The sequence below is a fragment of the Mus caroli genome, unplaced genomic scaffold (genome assembly GCF_978045245.1).
Source record: "Mus caroli unplaced genomic scaffold, Mus_caroli_1 scaffold_7, whole genome shotgun sequence".
NCBI lineage: Eukaryota > Metazoa > Chordata > Mammalia > Rodentia > Muridae > Mus > Mus caroli.
Window position 1 is genome coordinate 30,878,498 of NW_028227262.1, and position 22,601 is coordinate 30,901,098.

A 22,601-nucleotide genomic window follows, 5' to 3' on the forward strand; every position below is an offset into this window, starting at 1 on the left:
AAAGAAATCCCCAATGTAACCTGGCATTGTTGTGCAAGCTACTTAGGAATCTGAAGCAGGACTGTGAGCTACCACATCTGGGTCTTTTTTGCTAAGTAAGCAAAAAGCAGTGAAATTAGTGGTTTATCTTAACACACAGCTTCAAGCTGACTCAATCAAGAAAAACAAACAAAGCTGACCCCTTATTCTTTCTCTGTATGTTGAAGATCAACCATCAAGGCCACATCACATTCTGATTCTGAAACTAACTAAACCAAATACAGCAAACGCTGTAGGAGTGGGGTGTAGTATAGCCCAGGGATTAGAGCACTTGCCTAACATGGATAAACTCTAGAGTTGGCCTCCACTAAATAGATCTATAAATTTTTAAAAAAATGTACTGTTTTTGTTATGTGACCCAGGATGGCTTCAAATTCAGTAATTTTCTATTTTAGCTTTTTTTTTTTAATAGAACAGCAGACACCTTTATTACACTATGCATGAGGCTCATTTGCCTTTCCGGGCTTTGATCTTCCGAAGATAGAACTCCAGCTCCTTGCTTTAGAGCACATAGCCGTCTGCTCTGCCACACTGGCCTGGTCTTGAGGCAATACAGGCTAGAAGCTTGCCCTGCTGGAACTGCCCCTCCAGGAGACTGCTGATTTTGGCATTCTTTTTCCTTTTGTCGTATTTCTTTTGAATTTTCTTTGATCATTTTTTGTTTAAAATCTCTTCCTCCTCAGGAGTCAGCTTGGCCCCCTTCTTGCGAACCAGGGGCAGTGCATAGTGGGACTCGTACCACTGTCGGTACGGCGTGCTGTCAATTAACACGATGCAGTTCTTCACCAGGGTTTTGGTGCGGACAAGCTCATTGTTGGATGCATTGTAGACAACATCAATGATCCTTTTGCGAGTACAACACTCAGAGCCTCAGGAAAAGTTCCCCACATCCAATCTCAGGGCACGGCACTTCTTATTGCCTCCTCGAACTCGGACTGTGTGTATGCGGCCAGGGCCAGTCTTCGTGTTGGCAGCGGGCCGTCCCAGCTCATACTTCCGCTTCTTGTGGTAGGGTTTTCGCTTATCCCCGGTCTTGCGGCGCTTGTGCCAATTGTCCTGAGACATGCCCATCGCTCGGCGCTGGCTGGAAAGAGCCTATTTTAGCTTTTTAAGTGCTTTACAGGCATGGACCACCACTCTAGGCTTTCTTTGAAGTGGTTTGTTGTTGTTGTTTTGTTTTGAAGTTATAATTTTATTATAATATTTTCCCTTTCTATTTCTACCTCCAAACTCTCCCATATACTACTTCCTACTTGCCTTCAAATTCATAGCTCTTTGTTTTCCAATTGTTGCTGCATTCATGTAAGTACACGTACATACATATCTATGTCTATCCCTATATCATCTATCTATTTGTGTACACACACACACACACACACACACACACACACATGCTACCTGTATATATGTTTTCAGTTTAGAATCAGACTAGCATTTGGGGTGCTCTTGTCTGGAAAAGACAACCTCCCCAACTCCTGACTCACCTGCTATTGAATCCTGAATCACCCCCTAAACTGTATATAAGCCGTATCCAGTTGACTGTAGCACTCAGTGTTGAAGCCTCATGGGCTTTCTTTGTCTCCATCCTGTTTGGCATGTTTGTTCGTGTCATCCTGGTTTGGTTCCAATTTGGAGAATCATGTTGATGAGATTACAGGTGTAGATTCTGATGTTACTAGGAGACACAATCTCATAGCAAACTCCCTGACCTTTCTTCTCTAGTGTTTCCTAAACTTTCAGATTGGGAACATTTTGTAGGTGTATCCAATGAGACAAGGCTCCACAACTCTGGGTTTTGATAGGTTGTGTTTTAATGTGGCAGTGTCTGTATGTTACGAAGAGAAGTTTCTCTAATGAGGGTGAAAATAAATGTTCATAAATTGTTAGAGATTATGCTGGTTTAGTAAATCTTTGGTTGTATAGATTATCCTCTGGTAACCAGGACTTTACTAGCACTAAGGTGTTGGTTAAGTTTCCAGCACCAACATGGCCTCCTTGTTGAGCAAGTCCTAAATCAAATTAGAGAGCTGTTGGCTACCACCAAGCTATGTGTGGCACTTCTTCACCATTGCAGTTATCATGCTATGCTGGTTGTTTATGTGGTTCATAGTGTCACGGCTGGGAAGGACAATTGGTTGCCTCCATCCTTTGGAAGCTTGTATGATGACTTCTGATATCATGAAAGCTAGTCCTCAGAGAGGAGACTTTCAGGTCAGTTTCAACTCAGGGGCCTCTGAACCCTGTTTCTCATATACATGGTGTCTTCATCAAGGTATTTAAATAGAAAAAATTTTAATTTGTTATTATTTTGGGTTCTTTGCAGTTGTTTTATTTTTGGGTACAGTGTTTCAGTATGTGTCCCAGACTGCCTTCAAACTCAGTAGTTTTCTACCTCTCCCTCGGAAGTACTAGCATTGCTGGCATGTTCCACAAACTTTGGGATTTCTTTGAAGTTTTCAAAGCCGAACATCAGAACTGAACAGGAGGCACTGGGATGTTTTCCTTGTTAACTCTGAGACTAATTGTGTTTGAAGTGGTAGACAAGCTGCTTGAGGGCAGAAAATGAGCGTTGGTGTTACAAGTGGTTGGACTTTGAAACATCAAGGTCACCATGTAGTTTCTGATTCATGTCCAGAATCAGCATGATAGAAAATGGAGTGTACCAGGAGGGCAAGTACTACTCGGTGCTGTGTTCATTTTGATTACTGTCTCATGGGGCTGAAGATATAAATTAGAATATTCTATTTTGTATATTTACTTACTAATGCGTCCAAATGTTTTTATATACCTCTTGTGGCAGAGAAAGTGGTATAAAGTAAGGAACAATTTAAAAATAGTAAAGATGAAGGATAGGGGTGTGACCTAGTGCTGGGACTCCTGTCTAACATGTTGGGACTCTAAGTTATATCCCTACCACTACCAACAAACCAACGAAATCCAATGTAAAAATGAGAAATAATCAGTTACCTAACAGCTAGAATGCATCGTAAATTGGCACACAGTATTATTACAATGGTTAATCTTCATTGTCTACCTGATTGGTTTTAGAATCATCGTGGAAACAAAGGATGTTTATGTGGAGCAATGGGCTTCACATAGACAGCCTGGTCTCCAGTCGAGCATAGGTCTTGAACCCCGGAGGGAACCGATGGGTGATGATTTCTACCTATATGGGACGGAAGGCGTTCGATCATGTTTCCTGGACCCTTGGCTCCTATCGAAGTTACCACCCCCACAGCCCCCACAAGAGAGGTGTGTGGCTATCAGTCATGTAGGAGCACCACCAAGCCTTCCCACATGCAAATAAAGTTTTCCCCAAATTCCCAGTCCAAGCCAATGAGAGGTACCTGCTGTCTAAGCCTGAATCACCCCCAAAACAGTATATAAATTCTATCCAGGAAATTAAAGGTGAGCGAGAACTACTCTGTCCCCTGAGTTTTTTGTTCCAAGAGCTGTAACACTTGAGAAGAGATCTTCTCTCCAGAAGAAGATCTCCCTGAGGTCCTTCCACAGGCCTCACTGGTTTGGCTTCTCGTAGGCTCAGCCAGACAAGACTCAGTGCATGGCCAGCTTGGAGTTACTGAGCGACCTGGAAGAAAAGGCAGAGACTTCATCTCCCTGCCTGCACTCACTTCCCTTCATAGGAACCCTCGCAGCAGGACTGGCCAGAGATCTCTGTGGAAAACCTCTGGTACCCAGGCCCACGTGTTTAGGTTTGTCTGGATAGGTTAAATGAGAAGAGAAGACCTACCTTGAGTGTGGGTAGTCCTGGGCTGGGGCTCCAGGTTGAACAAAAAGAAGAAAGTGGGCAGAGCAGCAGCATTCATCTTCTGGCTGTGGATATAATGTGATGTAACGTGCCTTTCTATCCCTGAAATGATGGACTATATTTCTTAAAGTATAAGTGAGAATAACAGCAATAATCATAATATGAGAAAAATGGTTTTTCTTTAAAAGTTGTTTATCAGATATTTGGTCATAGAAATAGGAAAAGATATTAATGCAATATGAATTATCAAAATTAACAAGTAGGCAGGCATGGTAGTACTCATTCTGTAATGCCAAGTGTAGGAGGGCTAGGCAGGGGGATTGAAGGCTTAGAGCTAGTTTGTTCCCAATAGCAAGTTCTGAGCAGACCAGACTACATGGCAAGACTTTTTCTAATATAATTATAAGAACAAAAATCAGTCTTTTTCTATATTGGTGCTATATATATGTATATATATATACATATATATGTTATATTTACTATGACTAATATAGTTATATAATAATAATACAATACATAATACATAATATATCATATACAACAGATAACATATAGCATATAACATAATATATATGATATGTAATATATAACATGTGATATATAAAAAATATAAGTAATAATTAATATACCTGATAATATATGATATAGAATGTAGAATAGAATATAAAATACAGTGTTACTAGTAAGAGTTACTATAACTAATATAATTATATTAATTACATATATATGTTATATTAGACAAAGGACACTACAGTGAAAAATAACCTGAATGCATTTTTGTCTCTTTGAAATGCAATAGAAGTAGGTGTGAATATTCAGAGATTGGAAACTCATTTGTGAAACATAAACAGGGATGTCATAGATATTACTAGATCCCCCATTCTGTACAGTTAGTATAGTTCACAGCATGCTAAGCCAGTGAGAGAGAGGTATGAAAAGAGAAAATTGAGTCAATCAAAGAAACATAAAAACAAAAGCAAAATTGAAATAAAGGAAATGGGGGTGGGGTGGACCATGGAGAGAAACATTTATCACCAAGAAAACAGGCTGGGAAGAAAAGAGGGATTCTGTTTGTTTCTTTTGAGATGGAGCCTTTCACTGACCTGGAACTTGGTGTGTAGGTTAGGGCTGGCTGATGAACAGGTGCCAAGGATCTGCCTGAGGTTGTTAATGTGACCCCAGGTCCTCACGTTTATAAAGAAAGCATTTTACCAACTCCTCATCCCCCATCAAAAGAAGGGCCAAGGAGCATGCTCGGTGATATGGGGTTGGAATGAGGCAGTTATGGAGATATGACTGAGTAATCTGACTTTATAATTTAAAGCACCATGTGTGTTACTCTTATGTAGACATGCCATCTCCTAAGAAGATAAGTTCCCATTGTCCTTTAAGAGAGTAATAAGCCACAAGCCTCTTCCGGTCAGAAAAAGCGCCGGAGTAGCTAGGGCGCAGGGTCGGCTGACACTCGCCAGCTACCCACAACACCCGCCACAGGATCTTAAGACTTCTGGTGAGTGGAACACAGCTTCTGCTCCAACCCAATTGAGCGCGGGACCTGAGACTGCATTAGTTAGGGAAGCAGAAAACCGGCCTGAGTAGGGCCACAGGCCTCTTCCGGCCGGACCAGCACCGGGGTAGCTAGAGTGCAGGGTCGGCTGACACCCGCCAGCTACCCACGACCCCCGCCACAGGATTTTGAGACTGCTGGTGAGTGGAACACAGCTTCTGCTCCAGTCCAATCACGCGGGACCTGAGACTGCTTTGGTTGGGGAGGCAGAAATCCAGCCTGAGTAGAGCCACAAGCCTCTTCTGGTCAGAAAAGCACCAGGGTAGCTAGGGCGCAGGGTCGGCTGACACTCACCAGCTACCCACAACACCCGCCACAGGATCTTAAGACTTCTGGTGAGTGGAACACAGCTTCTGCTCCAATCCAATTGCGCGCGGGACCTGAGACTGCATTAGTTAGGGAAGCAGAAAACCGGCCTGAGTAGGACCACAGGCCTCTTCCGGCCGGACCAGCACTGGGGTAGCTAGAGCGCAGGGTCGGCTGACACCTGCCAGCTACCCACGACCCCCGCCACAGGATTTTGAGACTGCTGGTGAGTGGAACACAGCTTCTGCTCCAATCTTTAAACACTGACAACGACAACAACTAACCCCAGAGATTACCAGATGGCAAAAGGTAAACGTAATAATCTTACTAACAGAAACCAAGACCACTCACCATCATCAGAACCCAGCACTCCCACTTCGCCCAGTCCAGGGCACCCCAACACACCGGAAAAGCTAGACACGGATCTAAAAGCATATCTCATGATGATGGTAGAGGACTTCAAGAAGGACTTTAATAACACACTTAAAGAAATACAAAGGAACACTGGTAAACAGGTAGAAGACAGTAAAGAGGAAGCACAAAAATCCCTTAAAGAATTGCAGGAGAACACTGCTAAAGAGTTACAAATCCTTAAAGAAAAACAGGATAACATAATCAAACAGGTAGAAGTCCTTACAGAAAAACAGGAAAACACATCCAAACAGATGATGGAAATGAACAAAACCATACTAGACCTAAAAAGGGAAGTAGACACAATAAAGAAAACCCAAAAGGAGGCAACACTGGAGATAGAAACCTTAGGAAAGAAATCTGGAACCATAGATACGAGCATCAGCAACAGAATACAAGAGATGGAAGAGAGAATCTCAGGTGCAGAAGATTCCATAGAGGACATCGGCACAACAATCAAGGAAAATATAAAATGCAAAAAGATCCTAACTCAAAACATCCAAGAAATACAGGACACAATGAGAAGACCAAACCTACGGATAATAGGAGTGGATGAGAATGAAGATTTTCAACTCAAAGGACCAGCAAACATCTTCAACAAAATTATAGAAGAAAACTTCCCAAATCTAAAGAAAGAGATGCCCATGAACATACAAGAAGCCTACAGAACTCCAAATAGACTGGACCAGAAAAGAAATACCTCCCAACACATAATAATCAGAACAACAAATGCTCTAAATAAAGATAGAATACTAAAAGCAGTAAGAGAAAAAGGCCAAGTAACATATAAAGGCAAGCCTATCAGAATTACACCAGATTTCTCACCAGAGACTATGAAAGCCAGAAGATCCTGGACGGATGTTATACAGACACTAAAAGAACACAAACTCCAGCCCAGGCTACTATACCCAGCCAAACTCTCAATTAACATAGATGGAGAAACCAAAGTATTCCACGACAAAACCAAATTCACACATTATCTCTCCACGAATCCAGCCCTTCAAAGGATAATAACAGAAAAAAACCAATACAAGGACAGGAACCACGCCCTAGAAACAACAAGAAGGTAATCCCTCAACAAACCTAAAAGAAGACAGCCACAAGAACAGAATGCCAACTTTAACAACAAAAATAACAGGAAACAACAATTACTTTTCCTTAATATCTCTTAATATCAATGGACTCAACTCCCCGATGAAAAGACATAGACTAACAAACTGGCTACACAAACAAGACCCAACATTTTGCTGCTTACAGGAAACTCATCTCAGAGAAAAAGATAGACACTACCTCAGAATGAAAGGCTGGAAAACAATTTTCCAAGCAAATGGTATGAAGAAACAAGCTGGAGTAGCCATTCTAATATCTGATAAGATTGACTTCCAACCCAAAGTCATTAAAAAAGACAGGGAGGGACACTTCATACTCATCAAAGGTAAAATCCTCCAAGAGGAACTATCAATCCTGAATATCTATGCTCCAAATACAAAGGCAGCCACATTCATTAAAGAAACTTTAGTAAATCTCAAAGCACACATTGCACCTCATACAATAATAGTGGGAGACTTCAACACACCACTTTCACCAATGGACAGATCATGGAAACAGAAACCTAACAGGGACACAGTGAAACTAACAGAAATTATGAATCAAATGGATCTGGCAGATATCTACAGAACATTCTATCCTAAAACAAAAGGATATACCTTCTTTTCAGCACCTCATGGTACCTTCTCCAAAATTGACCACATAATTGGTCACAAAACAGGCCTCAACAGATACAAAAATATTGAAATTGTCCCATGCATCCTATCAGATCACCATGGACTAAGGCTGATCTTCAATAACAAAATAAATAATAGAAAGCCAACCTTCACGTGGAAACTGAACAACACTCTTCTCAATGATACCTTGGTCAAGGAAGGAATAAAGAAAGAAATTAAGGACTTTTTAGAGTTCAATGAAAATGAAGCCACAACATACCCAAACTTATGGGACGCAATGAAAGCATTTCTAAGAGGAAAACTCATAGCTCTGAGTGCCTCCAAAAGGAAACTAGAGAGAGCACACATTAGCAGCTTGACAACATACCTAAAAGCACTAGAACAAAAGGAAGCAAATTCACCCAAGAGGAGTAGACGGCAGGAAATAATCAAACTCAGGGGCGAAATCAACCAAGTGGAAACAAGAAAAACTATTCAAAGAATCAACCAATCAAGGAGCTGGTTCTTTGAGAAAATCAACAAGATAGATAAACCCTTAGCCAGACTCACTAGAGGGCACAGGGAAAGCATCCTAATTAACAAAATCAGAAATGAAAAAGGAGACATAACAACAGATCCTGAAGACATCCAAAACACCATCAGATCCTTCTACCAAAGGCTATACTCAACAAAACTGGAGAACCTGGATGAAATGGAGAAGTTCCTAGACAGATACCAGGTACCAAAGTTGAATCAAGATCAGGTTAATGATCTAAACAGCCCTATATCCCCCAAAGAAATAGAAGCAGTCATTAATAGTCTCCCAACTAAAAAAAGCCCAGGACCAGATGGGTTTAGTGCAGAGTTCTATCAGACCTTCAAAGAAGATCTAATCCCAGTTCTTCACAAACTATTCCACAAAATAGAAACAGAAGGTACTCTACCCAACTCATTCTATGAAGCCACAATTACTCTGACACCTAAACCACAAAAAGACCCAACAAAGATAGAAAACTTCAGACCAATATCCCTTATGAATATTGATGCAAAAATCCTCAATAAAGTTCTTGCTAACCGAATCCAAGAACACATCAAAACAATCATCCATCCTGACCAAGTAGGTTTCATCCCAGGGATGCAGGGATGGTTCAATATATGGAAATCCATCAACGTAATCCAGTATATAAACAAACTCAAAGACAAAAACCACATGGTCATCTCGTTAGATGCGGAAAAAGCATTTGACAAGATCCAACACCCATTCATGATAAAAGTCTTGGAAAGATCAGGAATTCAAGGCCCATACCTAAACATGATAAAAGCAATCTACAGCAAACCAGTAGCCAACATCAAAGTAAATGGTGAGAAGCTTGAAGCAATCCCTCTAAAATCAGGGACTAGACAAGGCTGTCCACTTTCTCCATACCTATTCAACATTGTACTTGAAGTCCTAGCCAGAGCAATTCGACAACAAAAGGAGATCAAAGGGATACAAATTGGAAAAGATGAAGTCAAAATATCACTTTTTGCAGATGATATGATAGTATATATAAGTGACCCTAAAAATTCCACCAGAGAACTCCTAAGCCTGATAAACAGCTTCGGTGAAGTAGCTGGATATAAAATTAACTCAAACAAATCAATGGCCTTTCTCTACACAAAGAATAAACAGGCTGAGAAAGAAATTAGGGAAACAACACCCTTCTCAATAGTCACAAATAATATAAAATATCTTGGCGTGACTCTAACTAAGGAAGTGAAAGATCTGTATAATAAAAACTTCAAGTCTCTGAAGAAAGAAATTATAGAAGATCTCAGAAGATGGAAAGATCTCCCATGCTCATGGATTGGCAGGATCAACATTGTAAAAATGGCTATCTTGCCAAAAGCAATCTACAGATTCAATGCAATCCCCATCAAAATTCCAACTCAATTCTTCAACGAATTAGAAAGTGCAATCTGCAAATTCATCTGGAATAACAAAAAACCTAGGATAGCAAAAACTCTTCTCAAGGATAAAAGAACCTCTGGTGGAATCACCATGCCGGACCTAAAGCTCTACTACAGAGCAATTGTGATAAAAACTGCATGGTACTGGTATAGTGACAGACAAATAGACCAATGGAATAGAATTGAAGACCCAGAAATGAACCCACACACCTACGGTCACTTGATCTTCGACAAGGGAGCTAAAAACATCCAGTGGAAGAAAGACAGCATTTTCAACAAATGGTGCTGGCACAACTGGTTGTTAACATGTAGAAGAATGCGAATCGATCCATTCCTATCTCCTTGTACTAAGGTCAAGTCTAAGTGGATCAAGGAACTTCACATAAAACCAGAGACCCTGAAACTTATAGAGGAGAAAGTGGGGAAAAGCCTTGAAGATATGGGCACAGGGGAAAAATTCTTGAATAGAACAGTAATGGCTTGTGCTGTAAGATCGAGAATTGACAAGTGGGACCTCATGAAACTGCAAAGCTTCTGCAAGGCTAAAGACACCATCAATAAGACAAAAAAACCACCAACAGATTGGGAAAGGATCTTCACCTATCCTAAATCAGATAAGGGACTAATATCCAATATATATAAAGAACTCAAGAAGGTGGACTCCAGAAAGTCAAATAACCCCATTAAAAAATGGGGCTCAGAACTGAACAAAGAATTCTCACCTGAGGAATGCCGAATGGCAGAGAAGCACCTGAAAAAAATGTTCAACATCCTTAATCATCAGGGAAATGCAAATCAAAACAACCCTGAGATTCCACCTCACACCAGTCAGAATGGCTAAGATCAAAAATTCAGGTGACAGCAGATGCTGGCGAGGATGTGGAGAAAGAGGAACACTCCTCCATTGTTAGTGGGATTGCAAGCTTGTACAACCACTCTGGAAATCAGTCTGGCGGTTCCTCAGAAAATTGGACATAGTACTACCGGAGGATCCAGCAATACCTCTCCTGGGCATATATCCAGAAGATGTCCCAACCGGTAAAAAGGACACATGCTCCACTATGTTCATAGCAGCCCTATTTATAATAGCCAGAAGCTGGAAAGAACCCAGATGTCCCTCAACAGAGGAATGGATACAGAAATTATGGTACATTTACACAATGGAGTACTACTCAGCTATTAAAAAGAATGAATTTATGAAATTCCTAGCCAAATGGATGGACCTGGAGGGCATCATCTTGAGTGAAGTAACACAATCACAAAAGAACTCACACAATATGTATTCACTGATAAGTGGATATTAGCCCAAAACTTAGGATACCCAAGATATAAGATACAATTTGCTAAACGCATGAAACTCAAGAAGAATGAAGACCAAAGTGTGGACACTGTGCCCCTTCTTAGAATTGGGAACAAAACACCCAGGGAAGGAGTTACAGAGGCAAAGTTCGTAGCTGTGATGAAAGGATGGACCATTTAGAGACTGCCATATCCAGGGATCCATCCCATAAGCAGCTTCTAAACGCTGACACCATTGCATACACTAGCAAGATTTTGCTGAAAGGACCCAAATATAGCTGTCTCTTGTGAGACAATGCTGGGGCCTAGCAAACACAGGAGTGGATGTTCACAGTCAGCTATTGGATGTATCACAGCGCTCCCAATGGAGAAGCTAGAGAAAGTACCCAAGGAGCTAAAGGGATCTGCAACCCTATTGTTGGAACAACATGATGTACTAACCAGAACCCCGGAGCTCTTGTCTCTAGCTGCATATGTATAGAACGATGGCCTAGTCGGCCATCACTGGAAAGAGAGGCCCATTGGACTTGCAAACTTTATATGCCCCAATATAGGGGAATGCCAGGGCCAAAAGAATGGGAATGGGTGGGTAGGGAAGTGGGGGGCGCTATGGGGGACTTTTGGGATAGCATTGGAAATGTAACTGAGGAAAATATGTAATAAAAATATTAAAAATTAAAAAAAAGAGTGTAATAAGCAATTCAGCAGCTTAGCATGGATTATTCTCACTAAAGTTTTTAAAAGATATATATATATATATATATAAAATATATATTATATATCTCACATATATACATATATATGATATATAGCACACAGATATATATTACACATACACACATACAAACAAATCTGCCTCCCAACTCTGTCATCTATGCAGGTATGTGTGTGCTTGTTCATGAATATGCATATGGGTGAGTGTGTGCTATAAAGGATTTGGAGGTCAGCAAACAACCTTGAGTGTTGGTTCTCTGCTTGCCTCTGTTTGAGAGAGTCTCAAAATTTGGAGAATTTGCCTGTCTCTGCATCTCAACTCATTATAACAGTAATGAGAGACTGCAGACACAAACTATTACACCTGCCTTTACTTGGTCAATAGAGATCTGAGCTCAGCTCCTCTGGATTGTTGGGCAAGCTCTTTGTGCACTGAGCTATCTCTCCAACTCTCAACCCTCACATACATACTGCACAAATCCACAAATCCACAGTGCACTACTCGATATCAGAGGGCAACCTAAAGGGGTAAGTTCTATTTCCCCACCACTGGGTCCCAGTAATCAAACCTAGGTCCAGTTCCCACCACCAGCATGGTAGTTCACAATTATCTGTAACTCCAGGAATCTGCCATCCTCTCGTGATCTTCATGGGTGCCAGGTTCACACACGCTGCACAAACACACATGAAAGTGAACCATCATTACACGTAAAGTAAAATAATAATGAAAATAAAAATTTTAAAGAAAAGTTCACCTTGTGCTGTGGTAAGATAGTACAGGGAAACATATGACCATTTGTGACAGCAGTTCTAGATGGACCAGGCATGCCTATGATACACAGACATACATGCAGAAGGATTCAGGAGGTCAGAGAACACTCATATACTTAAAATAAAATTTAAAGTACATACATATACATACACACACATATGCACATGCATACACATACACAAAGAGACAGACAGGGATAGAGAGAGACTTGGGGGGGAGGTTAGTTGAACTACAAACTATTCTGAGCAGGCAAAGGATAGAACATGAAGAAGAATCCTTTATATAATACCAGAATTTAAATTTTTCTTAGAAGATGCAATTAAACAAAAGCACATCTTGAGCATGGCATGGACAATGAATAAGCATTACCCCAGAGGCAGGGGGATCCCTTTTTGGAGAGCTTTCATCTCATAGTAAGGAGGGAGCTGAGGGACAAATAAGTCACAAGTAGAGAAGGAGGCTGTCTCCTGGGTTTCCCTGGAAGGTCTGAGTGGGAGGCACAGACATTTTTGTATATAGACATTTGGAGCAAGTTGGGTTCAAGTTCCATTTCAGATACTGGGGTTGAGGTGCCGTGGGTTACCAGAGGCATTTCCAGCATGCCTGGAAGTGTGTGTGTGTGTGTGTGTGTGTGTGTGTGTGTAAAGTAAGTGCAGAGAAACTCCCTGGAATCTACCAAGGATGACCCCAGAGACGACTCCTAGTAATGAGGACACTGAGCCTGACACACTCTTTCTTTGGAAGGACCTTCCATTCCAGCTCAGGGTCGCGGGACAGGGGGGTCATCCGTCAGGTTCAGCCTCCCCGAGCACATGGGAACCTCGGACTTGTCTGAAGAGTGCACTACACTGGAAACTGGTACGCTCCATTCACAATTGGCCACCACAGACATGCCTTATTACTGTTTGTCTGGATCCTTCCCCTGTAACTTAAATCATCGAAGTCAGGGTTAAGTGTTAGTCTACATATTTCCAGAAATTTTGAGAATCTCCCCTTTAGGGAAATGGTACTGTTAAATTTTTGTACATTGAAAAAGTGTCCTAAAATATATCACTAACAAACGCTTACTCGATTCAGAGAAACTTTTGCCCATTTTAAGCTAGAAATGCCTTGGGATGGAGCTACATCATTTCTGCAGCTAAGTATCAGCGGCCAGTTTTGGCGCCCTCTGATGGCACATATGGGTAACTGCAGCACTCCCTTATTAAACCCATTAATTGCTTCATTTTTTTTAAAGCCAGGATTAAAAAGTAAAAAAATAAAAATTCTTTTAATTTAATATACATAGAGTGGATTTCACTCAATTTTTTATAATATATTTTGCTAATGCTTTAAAGCTGGATAAAACAATATATATATATATCCGTCACAGAAAAATAATAATGTAAACATTCTGGAAAAATAGCATACGGTGATAATTAATGATGATTATATTTTTTCATTTACTCAAAAATGAGTAGAAACCAACTAATAGTATTTTATTTTATGTGTATGGGTGTTTTTCCTGCATGCATGTCTGTGTGCCATGTGCATTTAGTGCCCACAGAGGTGGGAAGAGGGCATCAGATACACTAGGGATGAAGTCAGAGGATTGTGAGCTGTCATGTGGGTACTGGGAATTGAACCTGGGTCCTCTGAAAAACCAGCCAGTGCTCTTGGTCACTGAGCCATCTCTCCAGTCCTGCCCTGCCCTCTTTTAACTTCACAGTATATTGTGAACTTTTTCTCTGTCTATAGTAAATGTATAATTGAATCACTTGTCAGTTTCCGGATAATTATCATTCAATTTTTGGATATATATATCACAATATAACAATGTTTATATGCATGCTCTATAGAACAAATAAGTCCAGCCTTTAAAAATATCAAATTTTAGTGTTTAGTGTCTGGGGAGATTGATTTACCATTGTTTCTGAACTAAGTCTGTGTTGCGTTTTCTTTTAGGCAGGAGCTCAGCTGGGTTCAAGAGAGAGAGGTACAGTGGCAAAGCATCGGTTTGCTAGATATGCACCACAAAGGCTGGGGGTGGGGGGGTTGAAGCACGAGGTTGGCATGGAAGCAACCTGACAGTGGGAACCTAGTGAGCTGGGTGGAGACGTTTTGGGAGCTCCAGGCCAGAGAATTTCCAGGAGATAAAATAGGTCAGCCTTTGCCTGCCAGTGCATGGCCAGCCAGGCTGCTAGGGCAGAGGCACAACCGCGGGAGCATGCCGGCTCTGCTTTTTAGATATTTCCTTCAACAGAGACCCTGCCTTAAAAAAAAAGGATGGAGAGTGATGGAGGGACCTATGTCAGTTTTTGGTGTTTGGCCTCTACATGCATGTAGAGTGGCCACACACACACACATACACACACACAGAAAGAGAAAAAAATAATATGTGCACAAAGGGTTTATACCATTCCCAGCACCTGACAGGTGCTCAGAGCAATCATGTTGATGTTTGACAGTGCTCTTCTCAAAGCCATGGTCATAGAAGTGAAGTTAGTCCCCAGATACCTTCTGAATGCACACCATGGAACCCCCTCTTCTTCTCAGCTGTTTCTAAGGGTTCAGCCTAGACGGACTTGGCTTTCATGAGAGTCATTTTATAGTACCTTTACTGAGCTCAAGGCTAAACAAAACCCTGCATTTATCATCAGTATCTATGAAGCCAGTAGCTTGGATAAAGGTGCTAAGATTCACATTTTTTTTAAAAATGAAACTTTATTCCCCCTGCTTTGAAGGCTCCCTCAAAAGTTTTGGTTTAGTCAACTAATGGTTACCTAGCTAGGCAGTGGTTCTCAGCCTGTGGGTCATGACCTCTTTGGTGTGGCATATCAGATATTCTGCATACCAGATATTTACATTATGATTCATAACAGTAGTAGGATTACAGTTAGGAAGGAGCAACAAGAAAGCTTAGTGGTTAGGGGTCACCACAAGATAAGGAGCTGCATTAAAGTGTTGCAAAGTTAGGAAGGTTGAGAACCACATATCTAAAGATATAATACAACTATATCTAGTTTTAATTCATTAATAAAGTAATTTAAAAAAAATAGTCAGGCATGGTGGCTTATACCTGGAGTCTTAGAATCTGAAGCAGAGGATTGCTGTGAGTTTGAGATCAGTTTAGGATACATGGTGAGTTCAAGACCAGCCTGGATTTCAGTGTGAGAGTCTTTTTTTTTTTTTTTTTTAAGATTTATTTATTTATTTATTTAATGTAAGTACACTGTAGCTGTCTTCAGACAGCACCAGAAGAGGGCATCAGAACTCATTACAGGTGGTTGTGAGCCACCATGTGGTTGCTGGGATTTGAACTTCAGACCTTCGGAAGAGCAGTCGGGTGCTCTTACCCACTGAGCCATCTCACCAGCCCATGAGAGTCTTAAAAGCAAACAACAATAGCTACAACAAAAGGGACAGACATCTCGGGGCAATACCAAATCATTCTAGTCCACATTATCTACTCTGTTAGGGAAGTGATTTGTAACAGGTAAAATTTGGCAAATGGTGACCTTTAACAGCACGGAGTTAAGCTGGGAGGTAGGAGGAAATTCTTCAATGAAGACCAGCAGAAGGCATGCTGGGAGAGAAGAGAACTCTTCCCACTTCTCCCCACCAGGGGTGAGACTCCCCCTACTTCATACTCCTGCTTTCTCTCCCTCTCTGCTCACTCACCCTTCGGCCTGCTCCGTGACTGGGAAGGAAGCTGGTGGTAGATGGGCTGGCACGGAACTGGTGAAGAGGTATTGCTGTGGCAGACCAGAAGGGAAGTGGCAGCTCTTACATGCATCTTCACAGTACCTCTTACTGATGGTTTGCCGCAAGACTGTGGTGTCCCTATCTAAGGATGAAGAACTTCTCAGTGGAACAATGTTACACCAGGTTTCTTCATGTCTATGGATGGATGGCAGAGACAGTGCTGGAATTACCCCAGAACAGAGATATGGTGGACAGATGGTGACCCCAGAGACACCCACTATCTAGCTCTGCTGACCTGAACACAGCAAGAGGGACTGTGAAGATGTATGGAAGAGGTGGGGAGATTATTTTGAACTATCTATGGAGATCTCAGGGAATCACAGGAGCCCCTGTGGGAGGGAGGTGGAGTGAAGAGAAGGCACTCTGACATTAAAGAAATCACCAGGAATGATGTGGTTCTGAAGGGTTGAGGAATGAGGCAGCTTTTGGTAGCTGAACAAGAAAAGGGAACTAGCTTTCTTATCAGACACAAGATAAGAAAACTAGTCATTCAGAAGATAGATGTAGGGATGCAGGGGAGCATCCTTCCAGAAGGTGGCGTCTTTGAGTCCTTTGCTTCAGCCAGTCACTTAGATGCTGTACAGACTACAAGATTATGTGGCTTTAAATCTATAAATCTGCATTGTACAGTGTAGTGTGTGTGTGTGTGAAGCTATGGGTACTCCAGTTCTTCCTTTAGAACTTTTTGTTCTTTGAAGGAACATTTTTTTATTAGATATTTTCTTCATTTACATTTCAAACCTGAAAGTCCCCTATACCCTCCCCTGCCCTGCTTCCCAACCCACCCACTCCCACTTCCTGGCCCTGGCATTCCCTTGTACTGGGGCATATAATCTTCGCAAGACCAAGAGCCTCTTCTCCCACTGGTGGACTACTAGGCCATCTTGAGGGAGTGTTATATGAATGATTCCATTGACTGAAGCACTGTAGACTGTCAAGGCCATCAGGTTGGAGTGAGGAAGTCTGGCTCTGAAGACAACAAAAAAGAGATCAGATGCTCCTCCTAGGTCTCTGTATCTTCATGCCTTGCTCTATTTCTCATTGCCCTGGGAAATCTGAGCTCAACACGAACAGCTCCTGGAACCACATAGCTGAAAACCTTGTGTCCTTCACTGTATGGCAACTTCTGACCAGCTACTAGTCTCAGATGCAATGAGAAGTCCTTTGTCTTCTATCTAGACTTGGTTTGGCCCTAAGTTGCTCCTGAGTCCTGCTGACTTAGAGAAATACTTAAGGAAGAGAAAGAGGATTAAAAGTTCTTTCATCTGTATCAGAACCTTCAGAACAAGTGAGAGTCAGCAGAACCTTTGTGTGTGATACGGTTGGCAATGAGGTTGCTAAGGCAGCTGCTTGAATGTGTGACCTGGTGTTTGTCTTATGCAGGAAAAACTCACTGAACAGTGCAGCAAGCCACAGGTGGACAAGCCAGGAGAGAACGAATGACTTGGGGCTAGAAAGGAGAGGGACAGCATTCTAGAGTCAGGAGAGATATGAGACTGTCTCCCCTTCTTCCTGCCTGTGTTTGGCTGGGCTCCTCTTAGTCCTTCACATGCGCCATAATTTCTCAAATATACTTCCAGCATGCTGCAAATTCATCAATGCTTATTCTAATTATTATATTAATTAAATGAGGCCAGAGGTGGCCAGGGTCATAATAGACTGTCCATCTCCTGACCATGCATTTCTAAGGGTGAAAATGTGTGGCATAGAGGTGATTTCCCCAAATCCCATTCAAAGAAAAAAACCAAACCAAACTGTACTGGCTAGTTTTGTGTCAACTTGACACAGCTGGAGTTATCACGGAGAAAGGAGCTTCAGTTGAGGAAATGCCCCCATGAGATCCAGCTATGGGGCATTTTCTCAATTAGTGATCAAGGGGGAAAGGCCCCTTGTGGGTGGTGCCATCTCTGGGCTGGATGTCTTGGGTTCTATAAGAGAGCAGGCTGAGCAAGCCAGGGGAAGCGAGTAAAGAACAACCCTCTATGGCCTCTGCATCAGCTCCTGCTTCCTGACCTGCTTGAGTTCCAGTCCTGTTATCCTTTGGTGATGAACAGCAATGTGGAAAGTGTAAGCTGAATAAACCCTTTCCTCCCCAACTTGCTTCTTGGTCATGATGTTTTGTCCAGGAATAGAAACCCTGACTAAGACAGAGTGTTTCAGTGTATCTCTTCCCACACATTGCTAAGGCCACAGAAGTTCTCAAGATGGATGGCTATAAGGCAGACACTGAGTGGCTTTTTGAGCTCTATAGGGATCCTCTTGGCACAGTAAGGACTTTCTGCCTGAGAGAAAGTGTACTTCTGGGGTGATGAATCTTGGAACTCACTTTCTGTGAGGAGGAATACTGTCTTTTCTTTCTATACTACCTTTTAGCTTTTCTTCCATCTTCCCTCAGGGAAGGCAGGGCTGTTCTAATCATTGAAGGCAACTGTGTTATATCCTATGATAGGGGACAGCTGGAGGCACGTCTTTCTAGCACCTATGGGTGCAATTCCTATGCACAATTTTTTCTTTGTTGTTCGAAATGCTTCTAAAATCTGCCTTCCTCTTCTATGTTCATGGCTCTTTCAGGGTTCTCATAGCCATCATGCCTCCCTGACTTTCACTGGAACTGTATCCTGTTCTGGGGGAGATTCCCCACCCCCTGCCCTAACAGTAGGACTTGACTACAGCTCATTTCTCATGTTCTTCTTCCCCACCATGGAATGAGCACTGGATCCAAGCCAGGCTCAAATGGATTCTCTGGAGGGTTAAAATAAGAACCAAGAAAATAGGACCCTTTTTCTGGTAGAAAAATTGGGGAGGCATGAGTCCAGAGCTCTACCGCCAACTCTAACCTATAATACATGAAAGATGGCATATGGATTAACCTACACCTCATTGAGAGGTACAACAGCAGAGAGATAAGGAAGGATAGAGTAGGTATGGCTAAGGAAAGTTGGGAAGAGAGAAAAGAGAAGAAAGGAAGGAGTAAAAATAATTAGGGAGACCCAATGACATTTCGATAATTTTTATCTTCCTAAGTGTCTTAGTCAGTGTTCTATTGCTGTGAAGAAACACCACTATCATAACAATTCTTAAAAAGGAAAGCATTTAATTGTGGCTGGCTTACAGTTTTAGAGGTTTAGTTCATTGTCATCATGGCTAGGAAGCATGGTAGCGTGTGCAAAGACATTGTGGTACAGTAAAAATGAGAGTTCTATATTCAGATCCACAAGCATCAGGAAAATCATCACTGGGCCTAGCTTGGGCTTCTGAAACCCTAAAGTCCACCCCTAGTGACACACTTCCTCCAGCAAGGCCATACCTCCTAATCTCTTTAAGTAGTGGCACTCCCTAATGACCAAGCATTCAAATATTTGAGCCTTATGGAGGCCATTCCTATTCAAACTACCATACTGTTTTGGTTTTCTCTCTTAAGTTCTATAATTCTACAATATAGTCTAGAAATCTCTATCCAGTGGATTGATTCTGAACTGAGTTTTCTTTTCATTTACAGTCTAAAGAACCTAGAACAAGAGAACTGAACTCTGCCTACCATTTCAGTCTTCTGGTTTCCCTGTGTTTTCAGCTGCACAGACATGGCTGGCTCTCAGAGTCCCAGGAGCCTCAGGTTCTTACACTGCCTGAGACTGTCCCTTTTCAGGCTGATCTCTAATTCACTGTGGCAGTATTAGGCTAACTGTAAACATCTTGGGCATTGGCTAGTCTTCGTACTGTTCTTATAGCTAGTTTAGCTCTTTACAACTGCTAAGATCTTATAACAGAGAAGTGGCAAGATAAACCACTTTCTTTTTTAAATTGTTTATTATTATTGTTGTTGTTATTGATTTTTTTCTTCAAGACAGGGTTTCTCAGTGTATCCTTGGCTGTTCTGAGATTTGCTGCATATACCAGGCTGTCCTCAAACTCAAAAGGTCTGCTTGCCTCTGACTCCCTGGTTTTGGGATTAAAGGTATGTGCTGCCATCTCCTGGCTGCTTATTTTTAAAATTATATGTCTATGTGTATATTTGAATGTGGGTTTGTGCACTTAAGTACCCAAGAAGGCCAAAAAAGAGCACTGAATCTCCTGGAGCTGTTACAGATAGTTGTGAGCCATGCCATGTGGTTGCTGTGGTTAAAACTCAGGTCCCCTGCAAGAGCAGCAAGTGACCTTAGCCACTGAGACATTTTTCTAGTATACAAGTCATTTTCTTTAACAAATGTGATGGATTGGGTAGTTTAACATAAGAGAAAAATTAATTAAATGTATTATGTATGTATTTATGTATGTATGGTTACAGTTGGAGTTAGAGACAAGGGGCAGACGATGGCACCCTGCTGGCTGAGGGGCAGCAATAAACCATGATGGCAATAGAGGATCTGAGATGATGAGGACAGACACTTGAGCTGAGGAAGCAGTGCTATCCACTGTGTTTCTCCTCTCAAGGATGTAGGTAATGTGGGAAGATGGAGGGCTGACAGGAGATGCATGTAGGTGATTCCCAGGGAGGTGTCTGAGAAACACTTTCAGCTACTTTCCCAAAGCTAAGTGTTTCCAAAGATGCTTGAAACATTTTTGTAGAGAACAGGATGGACCAAACTGGGAGATGACTGAGCACCGGATGTCCCTTGTGATTCTCAGAGTGCCATGAGGTGAGCCCTCTGTGACATCACAGGGTAAATCCCTGCCTTAGTAATAGCAGAGTGCTTAGCCTGAGGATAACTCAGAGTCTAGCAAGGAGGTCTGGGATTCACACTGAGCACGTGTGTCTGCCTAGACTTGGGCTGTTTTCTGGGATGGATTACCTGAAATTCATCACGTGAGTAGCTCACTCAGTGCGAGGCACTTCTTCACTGGGGTCTTAAGCGGGGGAGGTGGAAATAGGGAGAGAGACTTAAAGTGTTTCTGATTGAAGACAGCTCTGAGACTGTCTTCAAGAGAGCTAAGGGGAGCTAGAAACAGATCAGAAGTCTCACAGTAGTGGGAATGGCCACTCAAGACTGTAGGAAGAAGAACCCCTCACTCACCAGGAGGAGAGGCCTTGGAAAGAAGCCACATATATATCTGAACCAGGACTTGAGCCCCCAGCCTAGGCCAGGAAGGAGGGAACAGTGCTTTGCCATGCCCACATTTGACCATCACACATAGCTTGTCCAGGGAAGGAGGCAGAGTATCCGACACTGGTGTCTGATCTTCCCTGGTGACTTCAGTCCCTGGCAGTAGCAATCGTTGCATGTGTACTCAAAGAGCTGCCACAATGAGTCAAACATCAATGCCAGTATCATGGGAAATGCCATGACAGCACCTTCCCCTCTCATTCTGTACTTAAACACATGTTTTCACTTTGTAGGTGTGTTGTATATGTTCTTATGTATGTGCTCATGTCTGCAGGTCCACATCCATATGTGTAAAAGTGCATGAGGAGGACATGGAATGATGCCACATATCTTGCTACATATATGTATAAACAGTTGCTGTAAGTATCAGCAAGGTGTGTGTGTGTGTGTGCGTGTTCATATGCGCATGCTAAAGAACTTGCCAAACAAGTACACAGGGAGACAACACCTACAACTCACCAGTTGTAGTTACACAAGTCAGGGTACTTTATGTTAATGGAGAAAGCACGGTCGTTCCTCATGTTACATCTAGGCACACGGGAAGAAGCTGGAGAGAGGTGTGGTCAGCCTCTGTTACCTCATATAGCCTGTTGCCATGGTTAAAGGCTGTGGTGTTGGTGTGAGGGAGCTCAGGGGTGGGCTGGGATCTGGAAGGAACTGCAGGTTTGTTGGGCTGTATGTTGGGAGAAATATATACAGATCCCTGGGATGAAGTCCTGACTAAACCTCATTATGCTATACTGGGAGATAGGAGTGAGGAAGTGTATGAAGCCTAATGTGGTCCTTGAAGTGACTTTTAGCAGGGCCTGTGCTAAAGCAGTAGAAACTGTTGCAGTAAGTATCAGCAGGGTGTGTGTGTGTGTGTGTGTGCGTGTGCATATGCACATGCACATGCTAAAGAACTTACCAAACAAGCAAGTACTCAGGGAGACAACACCTACAACTCACCAGAGAATAAGCCTAGGGAATGGTCACACCCAGCTTGTACCACATGAAAAGACTCCAGGCTCCAGACTAGTGCAGGATGAAGCTCTGCTGTTGTGCCCTAAGCCATGGACAACTATCAGCTATGGCAGCCCATTGTGTCCAGGGCAGGTAGGAGATGGTGCAGAGTCCTACTGTCTGGGTTTCTGAAGGGACTTTGCTTCTTCACAGTAATAATCTTGTCTTTTCTGTCCAGGGGTTGTCTCTAGCATGACCGAAAGCAGGTACTCAACAGGTGTGG

At 42.3% G+C, this 22,601-nt stretch overlaps 1 pseudogene; it reads right to left on the bottom strand.

Annotated features, from left to right (window-relative positions):
* Positions 1–454: 454 nt before the first annotated feature.
* Positions 455–1,110, bottom strand: LOC110297001 (small ribosomal subunit protein eS8 pseudogene; annotated as a pseudogene).
* Between the last annotated feature and the right edge of the window lie 21,491 nt (positions 1,111–22,601).